The sequence below is a fragment of the Nannospalax galili genome, unplaced genomic scaffold, assembly GCF_000622305.1.
Source record: "Nannospalax galili isolate Female #2095 unplaced genomic scaffold, S.galili_v1.0 scaffold74, whole genome shotgun sequence".
Lineage (NCBI taxonomy): Eukaryota > Metazoa > Chordata > Mammalia > Rodentia > Spalacidae > Nannospalax > Nannospalax galili.
In genome coordinates this window covers 807967-833861 of record NW_008335376.1, presented here as the reverse complement: position 1 = coordinate 833861, position 25895 = coordinate 807967, and the positions used below count along the sequence as shown (strand labels likewise).

At 38.8% G+C, this 25895-nt stretch overlaps 1 protein-coding gene across 1 annotated transcript in view; it reads left to right on the top strand.

Moving 5' to 3' along the window:
• Ptprr (protein tyrosine phosphatase receptor type R) overlaps window positions 1–25895 on the top strand; it is a 322756-nt gene that overhangs the window by 92086 nt on the left and 204775 nt on the right. The gene's annotated exons all lie outside the window — the stretch shown is intronic.

Here is a 25895-nt window from a genome sequence, read left to right as displayed (position 1 = left end):
ATCATGAATAATATTTGCCCATTGTCAGCTACATAGTTTTGTATGCGGATGGATTTATTCTTTTCATAAAAAAAAAACAATAAGAATGTCAAAACATATTTAAAATCAGAATATGAAATCAAAGCCCCTTTCCTTTTTCTTCTTTCATCCACCAGATGTCCCTCTTCTCAAACTTGGTGATGTGCTTTGACAAACATGTGCCATGCTATGTTACTGAAAGAAACATAGATGAGCTGAAAACAATCCAGCCAATGCCAACTTTTATTTTGGCAACAGAAAAATAACAAAACCTCTGCAGCCATGTCTAAATGTCCTCTCCAGACTGGGGGCCCTGCACACCTTGCTTGCTAAGTGGCTGTCTGGCTTATCTTTGGGAACTCCCTTCAGTGGGAAAGCTAGTACCCTCTGAAGCAGCAAATCTATTTCTGGTCAGCTTGCATATTCAAAAAGCTCACTGGTCAGAAATTTGTTTCCTTTGAGAATTATGTGACTCAGACCCAATACATTTGATTCAAATTATGGTCATCATTCAACCAACAACTAATAATTCTACCTATGTGTCCTGTTTTTGAGGCTAAACATGCTGTGGCCCCCAAAGTTCCACAAAATGAAGTGTTTGGAATAAAGAGTACCTCTTCATATAAACACAAATTTTTGAATGGTTATTAGTATTGCTAATTCAATTTTTTAAGCAGTACTTTTTATTCTTTGAAAGTTCCATACATTTATACAATATATATTGATTTTATCCATCCACTACTACCTCCATCTAACTCCCGCTTATGGCCTCCCCACCCATCTTCCTCCCAACTTCATGGCCTCTTTTGTTGTTATTGTTGTTGATGTTACTATTTGTAAGCTTGGAGTTCAGCTAGTGCTGACCATATGAAGAGAGGTGTATGACCATCCACAGGGGCATGAGCCACCTACCAGCAGTCATGGCCCCCAATTTTTTTGTTTTGTTGTGTGAGACAGGATCTCCTTGTAGCCCCAGCTGGCCTGAAACTCACTATGTAAACCAAGCTGGTTTCGATCTCACAGAGATTTGCCTGCTCCCCTCTCCCCAGTGCTGGGATTAAAGGTGTGCACCACCAGGCCTGGCCCCTGGCCCCAAATTTTAGCATAACTTAAATCAAGATGAACTAGACAGAAATTGTCTGTATTACATAAACATTTGTGAAATAGCCAATTAATAATTTCCATTAAAGTTTATTTAATTTGTTAATTGTAATTTGTTGAGGGCACATGACAAGAAATTTCTTAGAAAGTTATTTTTCCAGATTCAAATAAAAATTTAAGTGTCTACTACATATTCTGTTTTAGCATTTGGGAGATCAGCAATCTAAATTATAAATAATCATTTTATTTTATTCAAATCTTTTAAGAGTAGCAAAAGAGCATTCAAAGTACATTTCCATCCTTCAGTTATCAGATAAGCCGCTAATCTTATCAGTACAATTTAATATCCATTAATCTGCATGAACACAGATGAGCACATAAATACTCAGAGGGAATAATACAAACTGAATGAAATTTGGTAAGAGAAAGGGGTAATTATTTCAAATGGTGATTACTCAGCACCAATACAGCTGTCTACACATGAAGTCATTATATTTTATTTTTAGAGTTTGGTAGTTGGTTTTGGCTATAGTGAGTCAACATCTGAACTTTAAGTTAATTTTAAAGGTATTCTTCCCATTCTGTGAAATCAGAGTAATTAAGCACTTCTAAATCATTACAGTGGTACTTAGGGCATTTGGATTTTAGATATAATAGATGATGGCTCCATCCAGGTGAAATAGTGTTCTCTCCAGAATCTCAGAGAAAGGAAAGCAAAGTCTTCCAAATCAACTTAGTACAAATTATTTTCACTGAAAATCACTATGTTTATGTAAATAAAACAATATAAATTATGACTATTTCTAAGCTGTTCTTTATGAAAATAGAGCAGAAACTTCTTGAAAAGAAGATCCAACCAAGTTTTCCAATTCTGATGATTCCTTCTGGAAGCTCTATGCGTCTCCTTGGTACTAAAAGCCACAAAGGTTCTTAAAATGTTCTGTCTCTAGCTCTTAGAGTTGTGGAAATATTAAACCTAAAGGCTGTTTTTGATAAGTTTCACCAACTGTCATTTCTTCTTTTGGTGACTTGAAAAGAAGAAAGGTCTTTAGACCTGGTTAAATTGGAAAATGGAAGAGTAGAGTATGGTTTTCCTAATCAATCCAGAATTTAACCCCACCAAGTAAATTGCAGGAGGTAGTGACTGTATAAACACATACCTTCAGACTTCTTATCTTAGGTGGAAAATTTATATCATCTAAAATATCTGTGCCCACCATACCAACCATATTATAATCTGTGTTAACTTTTAGAGAGAACAGGTGTTGAAAATCAGAGCAAATGTTTTTATTATGCTTATGATTTGAACATAGCTTTCTTTTTAAATATTTTTATTATTTTTATTTTATGTGTGTGCGTGTATTGCCTGCATGTAGGTAAGTGCATCCATGTCATGCAATGCCTATGGAGGACAGAAGAGGCTGTCAGATCCCCTGGAACTGGAGTTACGGACAGTTGTTAGCTGCCATGTGGGTGCTGGGATTCAAACTTAGGTCTTCTGCAAGAACAGTCAGCGTTCTTAACTGCTGAGCCATCTCTCCAGCCCCTGAACATAGCCTTAATATCATGACAATATATACTGATGGGTAAACAGTTACTGAGCAGCCACTCCAACCCAGCCACAATGCTAAGTGCATTGTATGAGTTGTTCTTGAACTTCACAATGCTCCCATAATATAGACAATTATTAGGCACAGCAAGGTCTCTTGTTAAAACTTTTGTATTTAACATCCAAATTCTCGTGTCAATATTTATTTCCTACATCCTTCACAGCAGGAAAGGAAGTTCCAGGTGTCCATTAGGACAGAGGGCCATAAGAGTTAGAAAAAAAAATACATCTCTAGGCATTGGAGTTTATAATAGGGTATTTGTAATATTTCAGTCATAGTATACTTACAACACTTACAGTAATGCATAAAATATACCAGCCACTGTGAGTGAGGTGTCTGGACACATCAGGAAAAATTCCATGCCAGAAATTCATAAAATGACATACGATGGGAAGCAGAAATTTTTCATTGCACAGAAGGGTGCTCGGACAAGCAGAGAGAGTGTGGGAAATTTGAGAAGAGATAAATGCCCATCTGAGTTCATGTGGGCTGCAATAATAAAACACACTGACATGAGTAGATTTCAAGTGATGAAAATTTGTTTCTTACATTTATTAGAGTCTGGTATACCCATGAATAAGATGCCATCGGATTCAGTGTCTGGTGAAGGCTGTTTACCTGACTGATATATGACACTTTCTCTTCATTCGTACATACAAAAGAAAAAAACAAACACTCTTGAGCCTATTTTATAAGGTGATTATTCCCATTCTATGACCCAACTACCTCCTAACACTATCATTTTGGAGGACAGGATTTCAACACTTGAGTTTTGAGAGGACACATGTATTCGGACCCTAACAATGTCCACGTACTTTTTCTTTACAACCTAAATAGCTACTTGTTAAGATAAACAAGCGAAGCTTAAGTGCCTAGCTATGCTAAATACCAATGATCAATGTTCCAAACTTCCTTTCAGCCATCTGGTGAGATACAAGGCCCCCAAAGATGCTCATAAACCACACTTTTATGGATCTTTCTAAAAGTCTTTTTACTAGTTTTCCTTATATGCAGCACCATAATATAGTCCGAATTGCTCTAAAGCCCTTTTCTGGTCTCTAGCTATTGTGTTTGGCTTCATCTAATCTGTTCAAAGCCTGGATAATGCAAAATGCCTAAGTGAAAGAGGATCGTTTCCTCTTCTGTTTGGCTGTTGTCTCCTACCTGAAAAGAAAAGCTTTCTTTGCTCATTTCTTTCTGTTTTACTTAAATGTAGAAAGCACTATCCCCTAAGCTAACTGATTAAGCAATCACTTTGTTACTTTGATTCTTGAAATATTTGGAAATTGTGACCTATTGTTATTAATTGTTGCTACTAGTCATAGACCCAAACTCAAGGTACTTGAGTGCAAGGAGGCAGGTTCACGAGCTTATTCTATATGGTCAAAATGTAAACTAGATCACCAAAATCCGTAACAGTGACTCACAAAGCAAGATGCAGGAATTAAGGGAAATCTGCTTCCCCTCTTTCTGGACTCCTCACTTGTCTCTTGACTTCCTATATTCATGAATCCATTTACATAATCACTAGTTATAAAGCACAATACTGGATTTCCAACTTCAAGGGACAATTTTTCCAATGCAGACCTAAGATTCGTGATATGCTTGAGATAGTTCAGAAAACAGTTTGATTTTAGGATAATGAAGGGGGGGAGAGAGAACAAGAGATGGAGAATACAAGAACAAGGAAGGAGAGAGAAGGTTAATTCAGGAGAAATACAGAAGTCATCTTAAAGAGAAATAAAAAGCCCTCTAAATGTCACTACTCTAAGCCAGTAGAGGAGTCCTTTCTAATAGTCCTCTGAGACTCAGTTTTCAGTTTCTTCTCTTAGATGACAGAGTCCATCCAATGCAATTCCTAGTGTAGTCCTTCTTCCTCCCTCCCTCCCTCCCTCCTTACCATCCTTCCTTACTTCTTTCTTTCCTTTCTTCTGTATATATGTGTTCTAACCAAGATAAATACTTTTTTTATAGTTACAAACTTTATGCTTTAGACATTTCCTGTGCATAGCTTCAAGCTTCTCTCTCCCCTGATTCTCACACTTTGTCAACTGCCACCATGACTAAAACCTTCCTAGAAGGAAGGAGCATCTAGAACGACCTCCATCTGCATTCATGGTCCTGACTGTTGGCTTTAGCAAAGGCTAAGCCAGTTGCACTCACTTCAGCTGTCCCTTCTCAAAGCTGCCCTCTCAAAACTATTTTGCTTGTCCACTCTCCCTACCTTTTCCTCATCCTTCGCTCTGCCTTCCTTAATTCACCAAATCTTACTCCTGCATCCAGTCATCCTTTGAAACTATCTGGTTCCAATGTCCCACACCCAGTTCCTTTTTAACATTTTTAATCTAATATTTTATTAATTCTTTGAGAATTTCATACTATGTATTTTGATCACATTCATTCCCTTCTCCTCCCCCAACTCCTTCAAGATTCACCACATTCCTTTTATATTTCTTTATTCTACACATAAAATGTACCGCAAATTTTCTTACTCTGTATCTTTTGATATTTTGTTACTTCTCTGGTGTTTCCATACCACACCTAGTTAATTCTGAGCATGTATCACATATGCAGGCTCTACTGACCTTTTATTTATTTTTCTGTAAATATTTGCCTGCTGGTAACTCCTTCCACAGTAACTAGTTGAAATCTATTACAACTTTTTAAAATGATGAAATAGAAAATCAAACCAAAGCTACTATACAAATAAAATCCAAACATGGTGTAAACTTTATGTGATGCAATGAAAATAGATCAGTTGGCCAATTATATTTATAGGAAAGAACAATAGAAATGACACACATTTGTTTTACTGTATGTTGTGTCAAACACCCTGAAACCATCTTCTGCATATGGCTGAGTAGAGTGCTATGTTATACCCTTCATGTTTAAATCATACTCAAAATTTACCACCTTTAATTCCATTTTCAGTTTCTTTAAAATGGAGCGAAAAATGGGGCTAGAGAGATGGCTCAGTGGTTAAGAACACTTGTTCTTCCAGAGGACCTAGGTTCAATACCCAGAACCCACATGGAGGCTAACAACCATCCAAACTCCAATTCCAGGGGACCCAGCACCATCTTCTGACCTCCAAGGGCATGACATGAGTGCACTTACATACCTGCAGGCAAAACATTCATACACATAAAATAAAAATAATAAAGTATTTTTTTAACTTGAGAGATGTCCAGATGTGGTAGTGTACACCTTTAATCCCAGCACTTGAGAGGCAGAAGCATGTGGCTCTCTGTGAGTTCAAGGTCGGTGAGGTCTACATAGTGAGTTCTAGGCCAGCTGGGGCTACAGGAAGACTCTGTCTCAAAATGATGAAAAACAAAATTGAGTGAAGATGTAAGTATACAATATAGTTCAGAATGCTTCTATAATTTTTAAAATTTTTCTAGTCTATTACAATAATTCAACATGATTTTGGAGGCAGTATTTGTATCTCAAATACTTTAAATCTTTCAATTTAGCTAACATAGAAATAACAGTGTTCCAATTTTGAATGCTCCTATTAGTCATCCTACATAAAAGTTCTTAAATTATATCAGTCACAAGAATAAGGATATTTAGCATAAACAGTTTTGGAAATATATCCCATTAAGTTGCTGTTGAATCACACAAACTGAGAAGTTAATCCACTGAACAAGCTCCAAGCTTCAGTCCATGTGTTTTACAGAACAACTGGAGAGTTCACTCAAGAGCACTTGCTATGGGGATGTGTTAGGGGCTATGCTTGTGCTGTATTTATTATCATTTTAGTCTTCACATTCAGCTCCAGAGAGTTCTAACATAGTGTGTCAGTGAATATTAGTCATCCACATTCCATGCAAAAAGTTAAGTAAGTATCCTAAATGTCTTAAGGTCATAAGGTCTGTTCAGCTTGCAATCTACATTTCCTGGATGAGAAGTGTAAACTATGGGCTGGAGAGATGGCTCCATGGTTAAGAGCAGGCACTGCTCTTTCAGAGGACCTGAGTTCCTGGCACCTATGTCAGGTGGTCCGCAACATCCTGTAATTCTGACTTCAGGGGATTCCCCATTCTCCCCTGGCCTCTATGGGCACCTATATCCATGTGCACAAACCCACATGTAGACACACACACACACACACACACACACACTTAAAAATAATAAAAATAAACCTAAAACTTTTAAGAACTGTAGCCAGTGAGCATACAGGCTAGCATGGGTGATAATGCAAAAAATTAAAGATTTAATTAAGTCATTTTACATTAAATTACCTAATTTAACACATTTTTCTAGTGACAACTCTTTATCAATCACTGTTCTCAGTGTAACAAAGTCAATAATACAAAGACAGATAATTGCTGCTTTTTGCACAAGTATTTCTATATTTATTCATTTGTTTGAGGGCAAATTTCTCTCAACTGCTGAAGTGAAATGTGTTTCAGACTAGATCAGGACCTCTTTCTTAAGGTTATTTAAGTAAGATATATTTGCATCCAAGTTTTCTAAAATTATCTAGCTCTTCAAATGCAATGTACTGGGAGAACAATAAGATAATAAAGCAGATGAACTAGACATTTCTAAGTAAAATAATTTTAAATATAATTCTTGGGTAATCTAATAAATAGTGCCACTAAAACACAAGTCTTTGAAATCTACGAATATTACCTTATTTGGAGAAAGGATCTTTGTAGTCATAATTAAAGGTAATATTGAACAATCCTGGTGAGCCTTCAATGCAGTGAAAAGCATCCTTTTAATAGAAAGGTGGAGGTGTATTTGAGATTGACAGAGGACAGAAGAGAAATGTGACCACAGGGTCAAAGATGGAAGCAGTACAGGCAAGGAAGGCTAGTGGGCACCAGAAACTTGAAGAGACAGAGGACAACCCTCAGCAGAGCTCTGGGAGGGACAGCAACCCTATTAGCAACTTGATTTCAGACCTCACTCCTCCAAGAGTGTTTCATTTAAAGCCACCAAGTTTATACCGAGTTTTATAGCAGTGCCGGAAAACTAGTGTATCTGTCAAATTTTCATAAGCATCTACCACTGATATCTATCCTGGGAACAGTCTAAGATTAAGTCTAGCGCTAGTATTTAGGTCCTTGTTAGACAACAAGTTCCAAAAGAATGGCATTTGAGAAATTTAACTCTGATAGGTGGATACAAATACATTTTCCTTTCATTACATTATTGGGGCTTTTTAAGAGGAAATAGGGCTGCACATTCTTCCCAGGAAAATATTGACATTATTATTTAGAGAAAAAAAAGACTTACTGTCAAATTAAATTGGAAGCTAAGTGACCTGAGCATTGCTATTATCCAAAGGAAATTGACGGTGTTAATAGAACACTATGAGGATGTTAAGATCCTTAATGAAGGTTTATCCACAAAGTCTCAGAAAATTGTTTCATAAGTACTATGTACCCATACATATACTAACATGATAAAATGTTAATTGGATTTTGAATTTATAGGGGAAACTGATGCCATGAGCAATTAAGTGAATGAAGAAGGTTATAATATTCAGCACTGAAATTCCCAAGTTTAGGAAGAAGCTGTCTTTACTTTTATTGGTTTAAATTAAACATTTGGAATATGATGGCTATTTTAAAATATTGTTCTATTATGTAAAATAGTTTGATGTAAATTTTTATCCTTGTATTGTTTTAAGGAAGTTTGCAATTCCTATGACAACCTTTAATCAGAGCTGGGAGTCAAGCTATAGGATGTAAGTTCTAGAGATAATTTCTGAACAGCTACCCTTCAGCAAAGAAAGAGCAAGCTGAGGAATAGGGACAGTCAGTTTGCTAGGCAGGTAGAGGCAAATTAAAATATGTGAAAATTATGCAATATCTCTAAAGGAAGTCAAATTACCCACACATTAATAAGTCTGAAATGAAATTTTTTTCATTTAGTAGCTTAAGAAGTTGTATCTCATTTGCCTGCTGATGGATAGGTAGTTCTGAATAAAACTAGCAATAGCTATTTACGCATTGTGTGGTTCGTTACTATTGTTTAGGATGAAACCTAATTCCAGTGATGATATAAGTTAGAATGGAATTTCCACTAAACTCTCTTCTGTGGTAAGGAAAGGAGTTTAGTGAAAGAATTTCTCTAGATTCAACTAGAGAAAGCTTAGTTACAGACAGTGCTGTACTATCTCCAAGGTAAGCTCAATTTAAGAAAACAAAGCTGTAAAACCTGAAGTCGGAGAGGAAGGTGGTTTGAACACACTGATCCTGTGGTCATGGATGGCACAGTGATGCCACAGTGTCTGTAGGGAACCTCACTCCTAATCTGATGATTCTGGTAGAAGAGATGATTCTAGAATTCCTTTTATTTTATCATCCTACTAAACAATGATAGTTTTTTTTAATGCATTCAGATGGAGACAGAACTTCTGTCCCATCCCATGTTCCTAATCATGACAAGAGAAAGTGAGGAATTTGTAACAGGTGCTTCTGACCTAACTTTCACAGCTTCTTACTTTTATGTGTTTTCATTCCTGTCAGTCAATCACTGAAATTTCTGTCTTATTCTGGGGAGGGTTTAATTATAAAAAGCAATCTAGCCATAATCACAGATCCTAGAATCAATCTAACTTTATTCAAATGTGACTATGGTGGAGAGAATAATGCACTCCCAAAGATATCTATCTCCTAATTCCTGGAACCAGTGAAAGAGCCACTTCATACAGAAAGGGGGAAACAAGGCTTCAGATAGAATCCAAGCTCTTAATCTGCTGTTTGTGAGCTGAAAAAGTGTCCTGGATTTCTAGACCCAGTGTATTCACAATGGACCTTAAAAGTGGAAAAGGGAGAGTGGAGAGGAAGTCATAGTGACACAAAAGAGGAATGGGACACAAAACAAGGAACACAACAGCTTCTAGAAGCTGCTCTCCTTCAAAAGCCACAGAAAGGATCAGGTGTGGTGAGCAGGCCTTTGATCCTAGCACTTGGGAGACAGAGGCAGGCAGATCTTTGTGAAACTGAAGCCAGTCTGGTCTGCATAGTAAAGTCCAGGCCATCTGGGGCTACAGAGAGAGACTAAATCTTCAGAATAGAACATAGCCCAGATGATACTGTGACTTTAGGTCAAAATTCTGAAACCCTCATGGCACATATGTAAAGAGACATATGGAATGAAGAAGAAAAAACAGTGATTGGGTTAGGATATTAGTTCAGTGGCTTTACTTCCTTTCCTACAAAAATCTGACCTGGCAGGCATACCATGTAGGCAGAGTAGTTTTGATCCACTCCTTCATTCAGTGCCCCACACTGGCTTTTCTGTTGCTCAATCATACTTCAGAATATAAATCTCATGTACCTGTTGCATCATGAATCTATATTTTATACCATGAGTGAAGGATAATTAATCTTGATTATTAACTTGTTGGGATTTAGAATCATCATGAAAACAAATCTCTGAGCATGTCTATGGGGCACTATCTAGATTTGGTTAAGTGAAATGGGAAGAACCACCTTAACTGTAGATGGTGACAAGAGGCTAAGCGTAAGCATTCTCTGTTTTCTGATGTGGATTCATCTGATCAGCTACCTTCTGTCCCTGCTCCCATATCTTCTCCACCATGACGAATTGTCTCTCCTGGAACCATCAGTCAAAATAAACCCTTCCTTTCTTATGTTGCTTTTGTCAGGCATTTTGGCAAGGGAACAAGACAAGTAACTAAAGTAAACTAATACAGGTGAGAAAACCAAAAGAAGGGCAAGCAGCTTCTGGTAACAGAACCAGGAAGATGTACACATTATCTCTGCTGACTTCTCATTAGTCAGAATCAGGTACATGCCCATAACAAGCTGCAAAGGAGGTAGAGGAATGAAATCTACAGGAAGGGTTAGTTAACATTGAGAAGATATTCTGTCTTAAGGGAACGTGGAAAGGCTGGTTGAAGGTTACATCTCTATAAAGAACCAGAACAATCCCCACTAGCCAGGCCTTCATACATGTACTGTCACGTGAGTCCTGCTGTCATCTGCTTGATTCTGGTTGTTTCTTGCCTCTGGGATCTCTTGTGTCTGTGTGTGCCTGTGTTACGTCCCTGTGATGCCTTTTACTCAAGTTGGATTCTGGCTGCCTGACCCTGCCATTTTCAGCACTTAAGCAGTCGTTCTCCCAGCTATCCAAGTAATCTGAACTCCAAATACTCCAGGTTTTTTTCTTCTGCTCCCAAACAGTATCAACCAGTGACTTGTGACATAAATCATCTTCATGCTAATAGCAGTCAAGAGCTTTATTCACTGACAAAATGCAATAGGAAAGAATGACATCAGCACGTTTTGTGTTTTTACTCCACTTTAGAATAGATAAAGCCTATGGTAAATAGCTAATGGCTGTACTTAAACAAATTAGATTGCTTTGAGAGCAAATCCATGTTAGTCAATATGCAGCCTTACTTACGGAAACACATCAATCTTAATGTAGTGATGTGGGTGGTTCTCCCAGGATACTATCTTCAGTGGATTACTTATTCTTTATATTGTTAAAATGCTTTATTGGCACTTTGAAATGTTTCTATAAATGAATTCTAAAAACATGAGGCCCAACCTCCAGGACCAAGGACAGAAAAAATATTTCCAGGTCAATAGCTTTCTTTGAAATGGCCAACAAAAGCACTGAATTTGTGCCAAGGAAATCACCAACCTGAGCAGTACTTATTTCCTGTGAGACTAGATGATTAGTACTTATCAAGGCCAAGAAATGGCTTCAGCAGCATAAACTAAAAGAAACAGGAATGTTTAGAGATTAGATAGCTCAGACTCTTTCATTTTACTGATTCGGGACCCATTCGGGAGAGTGACGAACTTTTTAGCTAGAAAGCCAAAACTGGAACCAAATTCAGATTTCCAGTGTGGCCCACAGTTGTCTTCACTTTCTAAGGGGCCTCCATCTATAGTCACATCTCCATCCTTCTGCCTTTCTAAATCTCGCTCTCAGTTGTATTCTGGCTCTATCACCCCCATCAATCTTAGTGTAGTACTCTTTATGCCTTTGACATTTCTGAATAAAATATTTTAAATGGAGCTATTTTTTCTCTAGAGAAAAGCCTAGTGATGATATGTATTAGGTATCTTGTATATATGATCAGTCAGATAAATGCTAAAATAAAAATGCATCATTCATTCAGTTCAATATTTTTACTATATATTTTGGTTGAGATAAGAATGGTAAATAAACATGTTCACTGAAAATGCCTGCATTGTAAGCATGTAACTGGGAAACACAAAGCAGTCTAAGAGATTAAGGTAAGGCTCCCTGATGAAGTGACAGCTGATTTAAGAAGCTGAAGAGTGAATAAGATTCATACACTGTCTGTGTGGCTAACTCTTGAGAGAGATTTTGAGTTGAGAGAACAGCATGTAATAAGGACCTGGGCAGCAAGAAGCTTATGCTTTCAAAGTCTGGGTGGACTGAAGATAGTGATAGCAACTAAGTAAAGGCAAGAGGGAGGCCAGAGAATAGGAAGGGGCTGGGTCACATGGGGTGTTGCTGATGATGCTAGGGTTTTTAACTCTATTGCAAACCAACTCTAAGGTAATCCAGCATGGGTTGGGTCAGCATAGATTGGTTGCAATCCAAAAAGCATTTATTAGGAGTGAAAATACACTCGCCTGAACTTGGAGAGCGAGAGTAGGGAGGAAAGGAGGGGGAGGTATGTAGAAGAACTTCGTGAATGTGGCTGACTTTATTAGCCAGAATAGTGCTCCTGCAAAAATGTTAGTTGAGTGGAATTTACTGGGTTGCTGATTTAATTAAATAAATGTGCCAAAGAGAGCAAAATAAATGTATTTTGGCACACTTTTTGGCTGCAATCAATTCTCCCATTTATATTGATGACAGAATGTCGATTTGATTAAATAATATATTTATCATGGCATTTCCAGAAAGAAATTTGAAGGAAAATGAAAGCTAAGGTTTTACTTTCCGAACACGGAAGCTAAGAAGTAGAACTGATCTTTCTATTGAGTTCCTAGAGAATTCCATCAGAGAAGTTGCAAATTTCCTATGTGCTCACCGAGCTGGTCACTGACTGTTTTTGGTCAGTGCTCATTGCCATTTAGGATCTTGGCCAGCAGTGTAACAGCAAATATACACCTGCCTCTTCTCTCTACTTAGTAGGTATTCAAGCAGTCTCTCTATCTGCTTGGACTGTCAGTTATTTGCTAGAATGCAAGTATCCAGAAAATATATCTGAAGCCACCAAACCTCTACTATACTTCTAATAGGATCATTCACAAATAACACTATTATACAATAGATTAATATATATAGTAAACATTGTGTATTAATTACAGATTTCTACACCTTAACTCTAAATAAGCAGTAGTCTGACGACTCAAATAGCAATTTATAATGTACAGTAGAAATTTATTATATATCTTCTCTTTTAAATTTTTTTTGAAAAGGAAAAAATGGTAAGAAACTGAGAATGTTTCCTTAAAGTCTTTTCTCTTTTATATTTTCCTAAAATCTGATAAATTTATAAGAAGTGTTTATACTAATTTATCCCACAAATGTATAAGGGGAACCAAGGATCATCACATTTTACAGATGATCAAATACATTTTGAAAAGGTTAAACATCCTCCTTGAGGGAACACAGCAGTACATGACAGGGTGAGGACAGCCAGACCTGGTGGTGCAAGCCTGTAATCCCAGCTACTCAAGAGGTTGAAACAGGAGGATTTAAAGTTCAAGGCCTATCCAGGCTGGGAAAAAGTTAAAAAAAAGAGTTCTTGCCCAACATGAGTGAGAATGTACATTCAATCCCCAGTACTGAAAAAAAAAAGAGAGAGTGAGAGAGAGAGAGAAAGAAATGAAAAGGATGAATTAAACCCATCTCTGGGGCTAGAGAGAGATGGCTCAACAATTAAGAGCATGTACTGCTCTTGTTGAGGCCCAGAGTTCAATTCTCAGCACCCACACTGGGTAGCTCACAGCAACCTGTAACTCTAGCTCCAGAGTATACAATGTCCTCTTTTGCCTCCATGGGAACCTGCACTAACATGCACAAACCACCCCCTCTCACACACATACACCCATACACATAATCAAAAATAACAATAAAGGAGGCTAGAGACATGGTTCAGGGGTTAAGGATACTTACTACTCTTGCAGAGGACTGGGACTTGATTCCCAGCATCCACATGATGGCTCACAACTATATGTAATGCCAATTTCAGGGATCTGATGCCCTCTTCTGGCCTCCAAGGGCACTGTACACATGTGGCACACTTACATACTTTCATGCAAAAATAAAAAATAAGATCTTTGAGAAGAACATTTTGACTGAAAGTCAATGTACTCTACTCATTAAGTCATCCTTGCAATGAACCACAGACATGCTAATTAACTGTACTATGACTCTGAGCATCAACTGCTTCAATAAGAGGCATTAGAAAGCATTTTCTACCCAAAAAGGCAAGTGATCCAGGTGTAGCATGGGAAATATTATCTCTAAGAATAGCAATGTGATTTTCCTCCTCAAAAATGTTATTAGTGAAATAATTACCCCAAAGATTACACAAGCAAAATGTGATTGAATTTCTCTTCAGAAATGTTTTGGAAATATTTATGATTATAGTGTTATAAAGGCTGCTGATGGCCTCTGGGATACCTGAGTCCCACCATGACAGCAATGGTATCTCGGGCACAATGCTATGTACATTTTTCAGTGAAGTAGCCAGAACATCAGGAAGTTGTGATCTGTGGCAAGACACTGGGTCCCTGCTCCCTGCAGTACGCCTTGCTGACTCAGGAGTCAATAACCATCTGAATACCTAGAAAGCCCACTGATGGTGCCGAAGCCAAAAACAATGTATGCCCTTTTCCAAGTAAGAGAAAATGCCTAACTGCAGTTGTTTTTGAAGAAGAATTGCCTAGGAGGAAATGAGCAGCCCCAGGAAAAGTCAAAACTCTTCATTGTATTCAGCAGGTGCTGCTTAGGGAACTTCAGGGCTCTTCTAGACTTCACACTTAGTTCCTTCAGGGTCTTTCAATGGATTACCACATTCAATGAGCCTGCCACTTCTCTGCTTAGATATCCAAACCATTGCTCTGTGCGCGTGAGAGAGGCACTGCTTTGACTCATGTGGTACTGGTGGTGGAATTTTTCTCAGGGTGCAAGGTGTTGGAAATCAGTCATATGCCTTCTTTACTTCCATAAGCCACCACTCTGTGTTCTCCACTTTAAATTGTTCATCACCAGCACCTGTTCCTAGGCTGTTTCTTGCCTCTCCACCCTCCTCATGACTATCATGTTTACACTGATGTGTCCAAAGTTGTCTCCAGCCCACCTGGATGCCTCATAAAACAAAAAACTGCCTTCATCACCTCCGCCTTCACCCCCCATTAGCCCACCCTGTTTGCTCATGCCTCTGTATTTATAGCTTCAACAGACAAGAACCCTACACGATACACTTCTTCAACTAGAAAACTGGGTAAAAACCTCTGCACCTCCTTCTCCTCACAGCCACACTGTCTCCATTCCCCCATCCTGTCGATTGGCCTTCTGCCTTGCATTACACCCATCTCTCCCACACACTCCCATCAGTGCTACCCTTATAAGTCCCTTAAGCCCACAGTGGCATCCTTCTAACTCCTGCCACGACCCATTTTCTCCTTCTGACCCACCTCCTTACCATTCTAATATAAATGAGAGTCTAACTCCATCATATTGTTAGATTCTTAAATGCAATCACACCATATACATGTAAAATTCAGAAGGCCCTCTAGTCCCATTTCTGGCTATTCCTCCGATGCACACCCCACCCTACCAGACTGACTTGTATTTCTCCAATAATATTCTATCTTCCTAAGTTCTCCCTGCCTTCAACAGCCTCTATCCTCAATATTTCAAAATTTGAGGTACTATTTTAAATCTTAAGGTTTCATATTTTTAAAAAGCAAACCTGAATGTTAAACTGTCAATGCAAAACACAGCTCCTTCCTCAAAAGGAACAAGATATACCATATTCTGAGTCAAATACAAGTGGCTGCCTGGATCCTGGAACCTGAGTTCAGGCTATCCTCTATTACATGTACCACTGTGGAAATGAATACATGAACTTTGACAGTCATCAAACAAAATCATAAATCAATGCATTTGCCAAATACATTAGTGGAGACAACAGGGAGGCAGGGAAATCTCTTAGTTTAGATGTTATTTGATGCCATTCTTAGCTTTTGAGTTGGTAGAGCTGTAGTATACTAAGATAACACACATTCCGAAGGTATTACCTGAAAGTCAAAAATGTGTTAGGAGAGAAAAAAGGTATATGATAAATGGCTGCTAATGGGACTAAAGATAGTCCAAGATAATTTTGTGATATTGAGCTATATTTCCAATTCTCTGCTTACTTTTTCAATTTGGAGACAAGATCTCAAAGACTGAGTTGCCCAGGCTGATCCTAAACTAACTGTGTAGCCCAGGCATGCCCTGAACTTGCCATCCTCCTATTTCAGCCTCCTGAGGTAGCTAGGATTACAGGCCTGTACTACAAGGTCTGAGTCAAGAAAATCTTGGATCTTGACCTGCAACATTCCATCTCAGAACAGTCACAAAGTTTTAAGAAACCAATCTGTTTGCAGAATCTTCAACACGGAACTTTTAGAGGGAACTTCAGTTCACAGAACTTTCCTTAGAAACTCAGATCTTGGCAGATTAATGTCTACATTTCCACTCAGTAATCTTTGGCCCCTGTATAGCCAACCTTGTAGATATTCTTGACATTCAATTTCACGCTACTCACAGGTGCTGCTTGTTTTATCTGACTGTATTTCTTGCCAGACACTCACTATTGACACCTGAGTTTTCAGCTTCTGACCTATAGAAGTGCAAAATATTAGAAAACCCTAAATCAATGAATCACAGACCTTCCAACATAAGGGTCAGAGCAGCTTGAATTGGTGCTAGTTGAGTGAACAAGAAATTCTACCTACTACTCTGAACTATCCCAGGTATTAGGAATGGCAGATTCAGTGGGATACAGTTATATCTACTACAGTCTTAGAGAAATTTAAACATGAGGAAGGGGTTTGTTCCATAATGTGAACATTAAAACTAAACATGGTGATAAGCAAGAATAGTCAGTCTTCTGGAAGTTGCTATGCATGCTACCTGAAGAAAAAATTAATAATCAGCCTTACCGAGTTGTGAATTCTATGAGCTACAACAACTGGGCTGGCAAGATATGCCCACCAGTGCAGCAGGGGTATAATATTATGGGAGTAATCAACCATTTTCTAATTGGATTTAAGGTGTGCTTCATAAGATGGGGTTCATACCTGACAATGCTATCGGGCTTAGGAACCTGAGGATAGACAGGTCACAGGACATAGGAGAGAGCTCAGTACTATTATTTTGATAAATAGATATATTATTAAACTGACTCCTAATGACTTACTGTTATGTTATACCCATAAATTAATATGTCACTCAACTCCCACCAGAGAAGTTTCCTTATATAGCACATGGTGAGTAACAGACAACATCAATTGGCCAGCATGCAGAGAATAAGGACACCTATATCAAACTTCTTCCTCTCAAGGCTCAGAAGAGGTGACAGAAAAAAAATTGTAAGAGGCAGAGGTAGTGGGTGACCACAAGAAAAATTTCCGGACGGCTGAGTAGTTACTCATGAATTCACAGCAATGGTGACAGTATGCACAAGTCCCGTGTAAGCTCAAGTCAGACAAAATCTCAGCATAGATGCCAGGAAGTGGGTAAGAAGCCCCACACCTACCCGAGGAAGTATGGGCAACTGATGGCTGCTGGGAGGGAGTCAGTTTCATTTAAGGGGGAAAGTCTTGGTAGGTTGACCAGGCTCCAGTGGATGAACGCATACCAAAGGACAGTAGGGGATACAAATAAATATAAATTTTATATTTAAGGGGGAAAGTCTTGGTAGGTTGACCAGGCTCCAGTGGATGAACGCATACCAAAGGACAGTAGGGGATACAAATAAATATAAATTATATATATATATATATATTAGAGCACATGAAATTGGTCAAGGGGTGCAGGTAGGGAGGGAATCTAAATACAATCAAAATATACAGTATGAAATTTACAAAAATTCAATAAAAAAAAATAGTAGTCAGCCCAGGCATTAACACAATTAGGGTGCTCCAAGAAGAGCCCTTTTTTTAAGCATCAAGCTCTTCCTTGGCAGACTTCCTGGCCTGAAGAAAGACTAGGATATTTAGAAGCAATGAGGGTGACTCAGAGGCTATAAATATGACTTGATCTGGGGAAGGCTTTCTTGGGAAATGAGAAAGCTTCATATGGCAGCATGCAGGTAAGTCAACAGGCTGGCCTCAAAGGACAGCTTGCCTTCTGTCCTCCTAGGATTGCTCTTCAGAACACCAGCCAAAGTGAAAATGGTAACACTTGTGTGGGCTGCTCTATTTTGTAGCATTTGTCACAGCAAGACATTTCACCCTGAGTGAACGAGGCACTCCAGAGTTGATTAGCAGAGCTAGAGTCCTGATTTCCTCCGATTATGTCTTCTCCACCTGCAGGTTGGCAGCCTGGCTCCTTGCTTACTGAAAGTCACAAAACAGATATTTGAAGAGCTTAATTCAGCCTTTGCTTAGGCTATTGACTAACAACTGTGACTATTAGTAATTCACAACAGTGAATTCTAAACAGTCCTAAAAAGTGTGACACTGTCTTATGATGAATGGACAATAAAATGTTTTTAACCTCACTCCTACCACCAAATTCATAAATGAAAGTGAACATTTAATATATTCAGCAGTCATCACTTGTAACATGATATAATGAGATTAAAGTATGGACTTTCTTGATTCAAGTCTCTCATTGACGTCATCCAGGAACTCAAGTTATTTAATCTCTCAACACCAGTTCATTCATCTATAAAGTGGCGATGGTAATAGTATCTTGTTCTTGAGATAGATGAGATAGACTGTTGTGACAATTTAAAGAGCTAAGATATGTAAACTCTTTTAAAAGTGCCTAGCAATAGATTATTACCAACCTTACATATGTCAGGCACTTGTACTAGGCATAGCTAGGCACTGACTATCCATTGGTAAACAATGTAGATAAGTTCCCTGCCATAGTGAAGCCTGGAATAATATCTGGCTGTGGAAAGTAAAAAACATTTCATAGCTGCTTAGCTTTAACTATTCCAGGTATGTCATTGAAATGCACAAAGCAGACTAAGATCCCTGATAGATAGTCAGCCTCCCACTTTTTCTCTAGAGAAAGATTATATCCCTGTCCAACAACATGTTCTGACAGGATCATGGAGTGCTAATAACATGATCAAATGAAACACCAGTGATGGTCCTCTAGATTCAGAGGCACTGTTCACAGCTTTACAACTTAAAAATAATAAAAGGTTCTAGGGCAAATGATACTGGTCACAAATAATCTTTGCCCTTCCCTGGAGCATACTGATGACAGAATTTTACATGCAGCTTCCTTTGGTCACTAAAATATGGATGTGGAGAACTAACATTTGTTAGTTCTAGGCAAAAGCTTTAGGAACCAGTATACAGCTAACTATGCTGTTTTCTCTACCTTTGAGATTAAAAACCATTTCAGAATAAAGTCTTCCACAAGACTAGTCCTCAGATACCATAGTGAGTAGAAAACTCCTTTGGACATTAAGTGCCACAGTGAATAATTATTCTTTACTTTTAAAGCTATTAAAACTTTGGGGTTATTTGTTATACAATATAACCTGTTCTATCTAACTGTATTTCATGCACAGGTATGACTGTATCTACCACACCAGTCTTTCGATTTCAGGCCCTGATTGCTGCCTCGGAGTGTGGTTTTGGTTGGTTTTGTGTCCTTGGTTGCTCTATGGTAGATCAGTCTTGCTGCTCTCTTGAAGGAAAATAAGTATTGAACATAGAGCTAAATTCTGGGGTTAAGGTCTAGCTCCCCAACTTAGTCTTGTGGCCTTAAGATCAATTAACCATCTGAGCCTCAATTTTATTTGGTTAAAGAGTACTATTAAAGTATCTGCTAAACATATCACAGAGTAGAAAATCACTTTTGAGTTCTTAAAACCTCATAGGCAGACTTGACTACATGACCCCATGACATATTGAGCCAGCACCCCAACTGACTAATAGAAACACCTGTACCAAGTATGTACCCCTCAGAGTATGGGTATGTGAATAGGAGCTCCAGGTCTTCCTCTGGTGTATCCTAACTCAAAGCATGCTTCTCAGTCCAAAGGAGACTTGGAATCTGTCTTTGATATTTCAAGATATCTATTTGCTTATGCCAAACTACACAACAATAGTCTTTGAAATGCAATGCCTGAGGAAGAAAAATTAGTCCTGATCATTAATATATACATTTAAAAATCATAATTTTATTCCAGGTATGGTGGTGGGCACCTTCAATCCCAGACCTCTGGAGGCAGAGGCAGGTGGAACTCTACAAGATCATGGTCTACATCATGACTTTCAGGTGGACTGTAACTAGGGAGACTCTGTCAAAAAAAATCAAAATGTTGATTTTTAAAATATACAAATAAATCCATTTAGTCACAAATTTTACTCACAGATACTTCTACATCATATGCAATGACTTGAGGTTACCTCCAGCCCCAGGAAATTCAGGGCAAAGTTGGAGAAGAGGCAGTGTCAGGTTCATGTCCCCTCACTACGATGTTTCTTGGGTAGACTTCCTTCCTTCCTTTCTTTGACTGTACACACAATCTAGTTTAGATTCGTTTTGTTTACTCATTCATTTATCAAATATTTATTGTCAACTATATGAAAGTTTCTGTTCTAGACATGGAATCGATGTTACTGCCCCCATGACATTTGCATGTCTGAGTAAAGTTGTTTTACTCCCATAATGCCCTGTATGTGTCTAAATCATACAGTCTTGATAGATATAATTGTAGGTTTAGTCACAAAATCTTTTAAGATATGAAGAAAAATAGTTTGCTAGACTTTGTGTCTCTAACATGTCTGGTATAGGGAAGATTTTTGTTAAATGCTAATTTTAAATGAGTAAATATCAGGAAGCAGAAACTGGCCCCTATGTTTAATTCCTCCACAAAACTGTGAAAAATAAAGAATTTTTTATTTTTATCAAGAACCACAACCTGGTTTGTTTCATAAAAACTGTAATAAGACAAATTGCCATACATGCCCCTATGCATTTGACAGACTTAGATGAGATCTTTTAGTGTTTGAATAAATGCAGAAAACTAATCACATTCTTCTAGCTGAGGAAAACTCACATGAGGTACTTTGTTCACAGTTTGTGTAAAAAAAAAGTTACATATTGAGAAATAATCCTAAATTGGCTAAAGATGAGTTTGGGAAGGTGGACCTGTGAACAGGCTCTCCACCTTTACCCAGCCTATGTGGAAATATACAGAGAGAGAGAAAAAACCAACAACAGTGTGTAATTCTTTCCATTTGAAGACGCTGCCTTTGTCTACTGATCCTTTTCTTTAAAAACAAACAAACAAACAAAAAACCAGTGGGGCATGCCTTTAGTCCCAACTCCCCAGCACTCAGGAGGAAGAGGCAGGCAGATCTCTGTGAAACTGAGGCCAGCCTGGTCTACACAGTGAGTAGTTCTAGGCCAGATGAGGCTACAGGGAGACTCAGTCCCAGAAAGACAGAAAAAAAGAGCTAACTTAGACCTAATCTTTGATTGTGTGAGTTCATATAACAAACTATATGTGAATAGAGAAATACATTTTTCTAGTTTGGCGGTTGAGGGAGTAAAAAATAGAAATAAACACAGAGATGCTCAAAGAAAGAAAGGGCAGACCAAGGAGAGAAAAGGGGATGTGGAGACAGCGGAAGGCTTAGTAATGATGTTCTCATGTTTGGCTACTGCTGCCTCTTCTTTTCTAAAGCATGTTGTGTATCTTCCACTGCATGCAATTACCAAAGGCGATGAGCTTACCTTTATTTACTTATTTCCATACCCACCCTTATGCATAAATTCAAACTCAATCCTCATGGTGATGGTATGCAGAAGTGGGAACTTCCATAGCCAATTAGGACATGAGGGCAGAGTCATCATTAGTGGGATTAGTCCTTGTAAAAGAGATTCTGGAGAGTTCTCTTGCAGTTTCTGCCACGTGAGGATACAAGTAGGAAGCCATTGTCTACGAACTAGGAATTTCCTCATCAGGCATTAAATCTGCCATTACTTGCCCTTGGATTTTCAGTCACCAGAACTTTGAATAGTAAAATTATGTTGCTCATAAGTCATCAAGTGTATGGTAATTTGTTATAATAGCCCTAGTAGCAAAGGCAGATAGCTTATCTTTATTAGGTCCCTGTATACCTTGCACTAAACACTATTTCAGAAGTTGGACAGACATGCACCTTGCCCTTCTGTAATTTATATTCTGGTGGAGTAAAGAACATTGTACAAAGCTGGGGGAGGCAAGGACAAGGACCCTGAGACAGGAATAAGCTTGCTGTGTCCACAGAAGACAGCATTGTGTCACTAGAAGAGGTTAGAGTATGGAGAAGGTAGGTTTCAGATCCTACAGCCTTGAGGATGATGGCAAAGGTTTTAGGTTTCCTTCTAGATCTAATGAGTCTCTAAAGAGTGTTAGGCAGGGTAGCAACATGATCTACAGCAAAGGACTAATGGATTTGGTAAGTATTTTGCAATCACTCCTATTCCTGAGCATTCATGACATCAATTTATTGTCTCTATTTTCAAACCAAAATCAAAGCCAATGGGCTGAAGGAAGATAACTTAGGAGGAACATTCATTCTGCCTCTAATTGCACCTAAATCTTTTATGGAGAATAGAAAGACTGTATTCTTAGCTGGATATGATTTATAGAAAGTGTTTCCTAAGTATTATTAGAAATCCGAGCAGTACCCAAGCAAAGGCATTCAGAGGGGTGACAGAGCAGGGCTCATTAGCACTGTCCTCAGTGCCACACCATCTCCTACACTGGGTGTGAGAGGAGTGTGAATGCCCAGCCCTCCCACCTTCTTCTCACCTTCCCCATTATCGCCATCCCATTTGTGCCTCACTCCTTCTCTCCCACACCTTATTAGCACCGTTCCATTTCCGGATTAATTGGAGGAGAAGTGTTACAAAAATTTCAGCTTTCCTCTCAGTAACAATTACCTGGTTTCTCTCTCTCTCTCTCTCTCCCCTCCCTCCCTCCATCCCTCATTTTCTAGCAAAATTTCACTCAGGATTTCAGAAAGTTGCAGACAAAAAGTGTTTAAAGTCCATTGCAATAGAGAAATAGTTTACGGGATTGGAGAGATGACTCAGCAGTTAAAGAGTATTGATTGCTCTTGACGAGGACCCGGGTTTAATTCTCAGCACCCACATGGCAGCTAACAACCATCCCTAACTCCAGTTCCAGGGGATCCTATGGTCTCTTCTGACCTCCATGGGCATTGCATACAAGTGGGTGCACTTATATGCATGCAGGCAGTACACTCATACACATAAAATAAAAATAATAAAATATTTTTAAAAGAGAAATAATTTATACAAAAGAAGATTGTTAATATACTAAATCAGGGGATATAGTCTTAAGAGAACTTAAAAGTATTCAAATAAAAAGTGATTTGTTCTCCAAACCGAAATCATTGATATTGGTAATATTTAGGCTGACAGTGGTGCAACAGCCATGGTCTTGTATGGTTATCTTATATCTGCTGTTTCTTCCCCTACTTGCTTAGGATTTTTTCCTGTACCAGGCACAGTGCTAGATGCCAAGGGATATAAAAACAGGCAAGGATACAATCCTGCCCTCTAGGAGCAAACATAGACAGAAGCACAGAAGTGGAGAAAACATGTGTCACAGTTGACTTCCATTGTCAACTTCACATACCTTGGGAGAACGAACCTCAATTGGGAAATTTCCCCTAACGGATTGTCCTGTGGGCATGTCTGTGAGACATTTTCTTAATTCCTGAGTGATGTGGGCAGACCCAGTCCACTGTGGATGAAACCACCCCTGGGCAGGTGATCCTGGGTTGCATAGGAAAGCAGCCTGAGCACAGGCCAGGGGAGTAAGCCAGTAAGTAGCATACCTCTGTGGTCTCTGCTTCAGCTCCCACCTCCAAGGTCCTGCCTTGAGTATCTTGCCCTGACTTTCTTCAAAGATGGACTGTACCTTGGAAGAGTAAGATGAAATAAACCCTTTCCTCCACAAGTTGATTTTGGTCAGTGTTTTGTCACAACAATGGAGAAGCAAACTGCAATGCTGTGTATAATGGGCCTTTCCATTCATGCAATTCTTTGGTAGAAGCCAGGAATGAATGGGAAAGTAATGTCAACACAGCTTTGGGAAAACCTAAAGGAGGATTTAAAGAGGGAACAGAAGACACCATCTCTAACCGTAGCCTTATGCCTTTTTTCACCCTTATCACTAAATCCACATTTTGGGACGGTGGGTGGTTAATTTTGGTTGTGTAGCTTCCTGAGAGGTGTTTGAATCTGGTGCAGTTTGAGAAGTTCCAGGGACTGAAGCGTTCTCAAGCCAGTCTGTTTGGACTGGAATCCTGCCTCTATCACTCCATCACTCTCAAGAAGAATTTAGGTAGATCTCTTCATCTTTCTACCTAGTTTACCACAAACTGGAATAAAAATATTACCTACCTGGTAGAGTTATAAGACCGGAATAAATACAGTGAGGCATGTCATATAGTCTAGGAAAATTTCCATAATATCAAACAATGTCAGTGATTGCTAACTCTACTAATGCTTGTTCAAAACAGCGCATAACCAGCATCTTTGGTCCTAACAGAATGCTAGTTTTCATCTTCACTCTTACACATATACCCCTTTGTTCAAGTCACTGTCAAATGTTTGCAATAAGTCCTTGCTCCCTAGCACTGAGAGGATGAGAACCAGAAAGACCCAGCAGTTGACATCATCAGTCAGTGTGGCTTCCCCAGGGCTGGTTGACTGCTGGGTCAAGGTTTCTGGGATCTCTCATCCATTTGGGAACCAATACTGTCTAGCCATGCTCAAACATAGATGGAATGGTGTCTTCACATGAATTAATGCTCTGCTGATACAATCAAATACTATTTTATTTAGAAGCCTTAAGAGCAGCTTTTAGGCTTCACTGTTTTTAATGGCGATGATAAAATTTATTATATAATGATCTTTACCTTTCCTAAACACTTGTGGACATATGCTAGAAATGCATTCCTTCAATTTAAACAAAAGTATTCTTGGAGTGGCTACTGTATCCTAAGCCTTGACACACAAGAGTAAATAAAATACAGCCCCTACCTCAAAAGGCTCATGATTAATTTCAGCACAGGAGGTTAAGTGCTGTGTTGTGACAAAGGAAGGGGCACTGTGAGGATGCAGAAAATATCCAAAGGCTGCTTCCCCAAGGAAGTTCTCTCTGGGGTTGGAACCTCTGGTCCAGAATGGTGGCTATCACCAGGCATTCTGTGAACACTAGATGAGGAAGGGGAATCTCAGTACCCTCCCCTACTTCCCCTCACTGTGGTGTTTCCTTCCCTCACTCCCCTCCACAAAGCCTTGCCAGCCATGAATGTACTTACTTAGTAGCCCAACTCACACACTGAAGATCTCAGCTGGCTCATGAACAAGCAGAAGGAACAGCCTCTTTACAATGGCCTTGCCTTCTGGTCTCAAGATTTTTGGGTGTTCTTCTCCTGGGAAAGAATCTAGCCCATGAACACTTCCCTTAGCTGAAATCTACCCTGTGCTTACTTCTGGAGAACCCAGCTTTCATGCTTGTGCCCTACACTGTGGGCGCTGTAGAGGACATGAAGCTCTAAACTAAACAAAGGGACTGCAGAGCAACATAGTTGGTGTAAACTGTATAAAAAAGAACCACAATAATAATATAAAATAAATTTGATGCATTATTGAAACATCAAGGAGGAAGCTAATAATTCATTTTGTGGTTCTAAATTAGGCACCAGATAGTTTTTCTGCTGGTCACTGTCTCAACTTCCGGTGAGGTATGGGATGAGTTTTGCCGGCTTGATTCAATTAAATTTAGATTTCCAGATCACTGACACCTCATCAGTGTTCTGCCCCACTTTGTATCAATTTTCAAACGTGCTTCAGGAACCCAACATAATTTCTTTTGTTGTTATACTAGCATATATATAACTATATAATGCATATAATAATATGCAATTATAATAATACCTCTTCTGTTCCATTCAATTCCCAACT